Raw genomic sequence first — 7,240 nt, forward strand, 5'->3', positions numbered from 1 at the left:
ATTTTTCTCATCATTTCATTCACTTTTTATTAATTACTTTTTTATAATCTCGATAATGATGGCCTGAAGCAGACCGATGGTTGTGGGTTTTCGAGAAAAATATTGGAATGGATTCAAATCCGCAATGTTGAGTCTGATTTCTTTCTAAAATGTGAGATATTGATTGAAAATCGATATTGATTTAATGTAAATAAATGAAAATAATTAGGGTAGTGAAAAAGGTGTTCATATTTTTCATTTATTTATTAATTTATATGATTGAAATGTTGTATAGCGATTTTAGATAATCATCTGACATCAGTACAACTTGTAATTTTTCATATTTTTTAGGTTGACGGAAAGATTGAAATGTTTTTTTTGTTTTGAACGGTTTTTTGTGTTGTATCAATCAGGGAATAATTGAATTCCGAAATAACACATTTCGAAACAACCCTCAACCCATTTCTGCCTACATTTCTAAATCGATTTGCATGGTTCAAGCACGTACTCAATCTTTTTCGGAAAACGATTCAGATATTTTTCTCATTGTGAACTGTTATACGGAGTGTTCCATAATCAAGGGCCCATACTGAGCAACATGAGAAAGCTTCGACTGACAAGGTATATCACCGAACCTAATAAGATTCAAACCTACCTGTATATAACCAAATAATTTCAATTTACTAAAACATAATTCTATGTGGAAGTAACATGTGCTTCATTAACCATCATACTATGAAAGGGCCAGCTCAAAGGGCCACTTTTCCAGCTAATTGCTACTTTATAGGCCCTTAATAATGGGACACACCGTATATAAATATCATTTTATGGCACACTTCAATATAGCAGTAGAATTTTAGTTTTAAGTGTTGAGTAGATTAACAGTTGTTACTATGTAACTGCGCTGTATAAAGTATCACCTAAATAAAATAATGTTGCCAGATCTCAAAACTTGTTATCTTTTTCTTCATCCATATAAACTTGCAGTTTGGTGGAGAAGTTGCTGGCGTCTCATATACAGATAAGGATGTAAAATCTCTTAATATCGATGCTTCTGATAATTAGAAATTCGTTTTTGCAATTTACTAAGGATAGCTACCGACTAGGTAGCCACCTATGGAACGTTCCATAGATTTAAGAGTGATTCAACAATATTGAAGCACAAATCATATATTATGATAAAGAAAAGTGGGCACATACAGCATCAATTCGAACGGAGAACATCTGCTGGCTCTTTGTGCAGAACACAATCTGTGTATAACGAACAGTGCATTACGAGACCCAATTCAAGGGGGACCTGGCGCCGCCCGCGCTCAGGGCATTGGTATACTCTCGACTATGTGATCGTGAGAAGAAAATATCTGAAAGAGGTGTTGGTCACTAAACCCAGAGCAGATCTGGAGTATTGGACTGATCATAGGCTGGTAATCTCGAGAATGAAGATCTCAATGCTCCCAAAATACCAAAGCAAGACAAAGTTACTAAGAGAGCGCCTTCAAATCTCTAAACTGAAAAACCTTTTCAGAAAATAAAGATTCACAGCTGTCGTCAAAGATAGCCTAACACCACCGGATTATAACAATGACATTGAGAGTCATTGGCTCCGCTTCAAATCATCTCTTACTTAAGAGATACAGCGAAAGTAATACTGGGCACAGAACTCCCCCGAAAATTCCCAGACTGGTTCGCTGACAGCGGAACTCATATCGCCACCCTTTTGGAGGCAAAACACAAAGCGAGGAAAACAGCAATTAAAAAGCCTGGCAATGTTGCAGCCCAAAAAAGTAATATAAACATAAAACGCGAGGTCCGTCAAGAAATAACAAAAATCAAGGAAAGCCGGTGGAAAGAAAAAGCTAGGCAAAGAAAAGCTTACGCCGATAACCATGACTACAGGCGTTTTTTTGATGCTATTAAAAAACTGGTCCAAGCAGAAAAGCTAACTTTCCTATAAGAGATGCTCATGGAGCTATCCTAACCGATGGTCTAGACGGCGTTCCAGCAGAGATATTCAAAAATGAAGACATTGCCAATAGTTTCCTAACACTATTCCGCAAGATCTGGGAACAAAGACATCAGAGACGCTTAAGTTATCAACCTCTATAAGAACAAAAAGGATACACGTAAAATTGCAACAATTACAGAGGCGTGTCGTTGCTTAGTGTGGCCGGTAAAATTCTCTCAAAGATTATGGTTACTCGTCTGATTCCACTCTTAGAAAAGCTATTATCTGAATCCCATACGACTTTCTACCAAATCGATTTATGGTGGACCTAATTTTTACACTGCGACAACTGCAAGAGAAGGCCCGTGAACAACAGTCAAGGATCTATACAGCCTACATAGATTTAAGTAAGGCCTTCGACTCGGTGAATCGGAGAGCGCTATGGAAAATCATGGGACGCCTTGGAGTACCCGAAAAATTCTTAGCAGTGTGCAAGAGCCTCCACACCAACGACACCGCTAGAAAACAGCATAATGGCTCTACAAGCGACCATATATTAACCACCTCTGGAATAAAACAAGGCTGCGTGTTAGCGCCTTCTCTGTTCAATATTTTTGGCATAGCTGTCTCGATAATTGCTGACATGAGTATGCCTGTGAGAGGTGTTGGAATAAGATTAAGATTTGATGGAGGCCTATTCAACCTGAAGCGACTCAGAGCAAAGTTTATCACGGAACTTCAAAATGCAGACGTCTGCGGACTTATCGCTAGCAGCTCAGAGGATCTACAGATAATGTTGGACACCTATAAACATATATACGAAGCTTTAGGCCTTAGACTCAATATCGACAAAACCAAAATCCCGGTCACATCAGATGGTTCCACAAAGTTTCGAATGCAGAAGTCTTGCAACGCTCGAGTTGTACCAAAATTGAGACTCAAGTAACGAGGGCCCGACCCAGATGGAGCGGCCACATCCTGAGGATGCAAGACACAAGACTCCCCAAAATTGCTGCATGGCGAATTCACAGTGGAAGCCCGGTAACGGGAAACAGCAATGAATGAATGAATGAGAAGAATCTCTAAAGATTTCAGGTTTACAATAAGAACAGAAAAGTCAAACACGACAACCCTCGATTATTTCATGATTCTTCAGTGTAATTTTTTGAATGTTTTGGTGTCAAATTTATAATTTTTGGTACCAAAACTGCTGATTGAAATTCCAACTGAGCGAATCAAAGCTATTCAATAAAATATAATATTTTTTTCGTTTACAATTCTCTTTTGAATGTAAATTGAAAAAATTTAATGTCTTGCTATGGTCAAATAGTGTAGCCAATTTTTAGAAGAATTCTAACAGTCCGATTGATTTTGAATTTAGAAGGTGTGCATATTTTTCTGAAGCAGAAAATATGGTGGCTCCAAATATAGTTATCAACATTGATAAATTCAAGATGGCGATTTCGATATTGCCAATGAGTATTAATAACTCAACGATATGGTGATATTGTGTAAGTACCTATTCCTATATCTATATATATGGTTCGATTCTGTTCATAATTGGTATCTGAGGATTTTTCAAGTCTCACTCTTTCGTCAAAACTCAAAAATTTTAAATATCGTACTAGTTTTGTATTTATGAGACGATCAAAAATGGTAAGTATATATGTGGGGGTTTTCAGGGTAGAAGGTTATGATTCTTGTGTCCATGTGGAAAAATTTAAGATATGAAAACAAGACAAGAGTAGAAAGCAGAAAATAAAATATAATTTTTTTTTCGGAACCTCAATTATATATTCAAATGTCAAAGGCGTATTAAAAAGGGGGAACAATTTTTTCTTTGTTATCAAATGACGGAAGAGTATTAGCAAAGGCGTACAACGCTTGATCATCATTAGGACTATGTATAGTTTTCTGGCGGATCATGCTTTCACCCAAACTCTTCATGCATTATTGGACAACCAAGAAAAACATTAATTTTACCTTTTTAGTGTTTTTAAATTTAAGGGGGATTTTTGAACATATTTGTAAAATATTTCATATTCTTATTTCCCTTATTCTGAATCACTGGATACTAGTTAGTAGCTATTAGTTTTTTCACGTTGGCAGGCTAAAATTTTTTCAGGAAATGTTTTATTCAAGCCATATGTTGTACACTCCACGCTTATTTTGTCAAAAAATTCTTCAGGATATTTATATGAATACATCGAATTTCGATTCGAGTTTTCATCGAAAAGATGGGTATCTTTTTCTTTATTGAATCATGGTTCCATTAATTAAAACGAATAATTTTCTGTCGAGCCTTCTTTATTTTTTCCTAATATTGCGCCATACCCACGAAATTGTGTTCGAATATTTGCAATTCATTGGAAGTTTGCTAAATTCAAATTACCTAATTTGATCGGCATTTCACAAAATATTGGGCAAATTATTCAGACGTTTTTAACTCTGAAAGACCTGATTTCGCCTTTTAACAAACTCATACGGGATATTAGTGCGTACTATGTACATTTCCGTAAGCTCTTTTCTTTCAGAAGTAAAAAAAAAGTATATACTTTTTTACAGCAAATATCAGTGGGCAAAAATTATCAGATTCCTTCCTTTGCATCTTGGTACAGATGTACCAAAGCTGAAAGTAGGTTTGTCTCACAATTATAACAATGCGTTGATCAATTATAAGACAAATTGAAGAACAGATTAATATTCAACTCCCACTGTAAGTAATTATGTAATGCAGTAGAACATGATAGTGTTTGAGAACATCTTTTGAAGATAACTAGGTATAATTTTCACTACACAAAGTGAATTGACGTGTTCAATAAGTGGTCACCTAATTGGAATTAACCATAAGCTCACTATTGAGCTGATCATTTATGAACAGTATCAAAAATTGCAGTGTAAAAATCCTAATATAATAATATCAAGTAATATTATTAAGTGAACAAAGACACACTATAGTTTTTATACAATTTATTAGCGATCGATTTCGGATAAATAGCCATCTTCGGGCTGTCTGAAAGTACAAAGTTCATAAGTATCTCGCCATGTGGTCTGAAATAATTCCTATACTTACTCGTCAATTAAAATAAGCTAAGCATACATTCAAAAATATAGATGTCGGAATTTAATCATCAACAACAGCAAAAAACATGTTTAAATAATCAATTCATCAAGTCTCCAGAATATTTCAAAGAATTTTTTACGATGTAACTTGCATTCGAAATGATGAAAGCTTCTGATCTTGTTCTAACAATATCATGCGCCTGAAATCTCTTTCGTGGTGTAAAATTTCCATATTTTGTATTGAGGTCTGGTGGTTATTGTCTTTCAAATGACTTCCCATAGCTGAAGGTGGTCTATTTTTTGTATGTTCTTGAAAGCGAATTTTGGCTGCTCGTGTTGTCATACCTATATAATAGTTGTCGCAGTTTCCACATTTTATTTTATATATCCCACTTTTTTGTTCGTTATTTGTTTTTGTCTTATTGTTAATTAAAAGATTTGCGAGGTTTTTGGTTTTTCTATTAGTGAGGTGAAATCCACGTTTTTTTTAGAATATTGTTAATTTTGTCATTAGTATTCTTGAAGAACAGTAATGATATGTATCTAGGTGATATGCTGTAATGTGGATAAATTTTCTTTAGTAGAATTTTTCTTCTCTTACAATTAATCATATTTTCAACATAAGATTTTGGGTAGTGGTTGTTTTCACCTATTTTGATAATTGTCTTTAGTTCTTTATTGTGTTTGTCCTCTTAATTTGTTCACTTAATAATAATAACCACACACTAAAATTGAGAGGTTCATTAAACTAATATCAAGTAATATCTTCATCATTATTGCCCATCGATAAATTAGATGCTACCGATACTCGATACTTTTGAAAATCAATTCAAGTACTTCTTAGAGAAATCAAATAATTCATATTTGATTTTCGCCAGGGATTCATGAAATTTATACCCACAACTGTTTTGCTATTCTGAACTGGGGTTTTCGGGATTGCTCAGTTTGGTCATCATCGAGAGCTTGAGCATGCAGCATGGGGGTAGATATATGTACCCACAAAGTTTTAGATTTCCGTTAAAACTGCTGAATAGATGCGAGTCCGTTATGTGGTGCAAGTTGAATTGCTGGAATCCAATCCAGAATTCCAATAACGCAACTTCTGTTCTTAGTAAGTTTGCAGACAACTGTTATGGTTATGGTAACTGTTCTCTAAACTGAAACTAAGAATAAATTGAAAATCCAAAGCATATATTCCCGAACATCTTCGAATTTTTTCAGTTTACATAGCAATTGCTTTTAGAATTGGAAAATAAAAGATAAAGCACAGGGCTTGTTCTCTGAGGGAACAAGATTTCATTTCTGGAAATAAAATGCTCATAAAACAAACTAACTAAAACTACATAAGGAAAACATGAAAAATAACACTATGTACCTATACCAAATTTATTTTAGCCTTAGAAATTTTTTTTTTTCCAGAAATTAAATCTTGTTTTCTTCCGAGAGACAGGCCCTGCAGCTTGATCATTTATTTTCCATTACAAATTGATATGTAAACTGAAAAAATTCGAAGATATTCGGAGGTATATGTCTTGAATTTTAATTTTTCTTCATTTTTTGGGATGATTCAAGAATAATTCCCTGCATTCAAATTTTGTGATCCGTAATATATCACACCCATTCATGGCTCCCAGATTTAATTATAACCTGCAGTCAACGAATGTACAAACTGCAGGAATGAACCACAATTCATCGACTGCAACTGCAGATTACCATTACATTGACAGGACATCATCCTTGTACTGGAATTCAAGTAGTAGGTAGTACATATCTATTTACGTGCGAATTTGCCCTGGTATATTCTTAATACGTCACAGCATCTACTAGTCTAATTGTGCCAATTCCACGTATTTTGCATGGGGATGATACTAGTGATAATCAGATGAGGACTAATGAGTACCAAGGTCAGCTTCTACTCTTCTTCCAAGGAATTTACTCAAAATGTTGTGTCGATGGTGTGGATTCACTCGATAAAATTTGTTATTATTCATATCGACGGCTGTTATTCGTTTGAAAATTCGTTCTTTATTTGTTGTGCCTTCTGATGCTTTTCTTTCTGGTGGGTATATTTATTTCATACAGATAATATATCCGATTGAAATTATATCATATTGGCGTCTAGCGTTTTGACAAACTTGTAGATCGTTTGAGAATGAGATCTGTACCAGAGAGAACCTCTACGAACACTCTTGCAATACTCGGAAATAAAAATATGACGAAATTCAAAAGATTTGATCTAAGAGATCATTTTTG

The sequence above is a fragment of the Coccinella septempunctata genome, chromosome 3, assembly GCF_907165205.1.
Source record: "Coccinella septempunctata chromosome 3, icCocSept1.1, whole genome shotgun sequence".
NCBI classification, from domain to species: Eukaryota; Metazoa; Arthropoda; class Insecta; order Coleoptera; family Coccinellidae; genus Coccinella; species Coccinella septempunctata.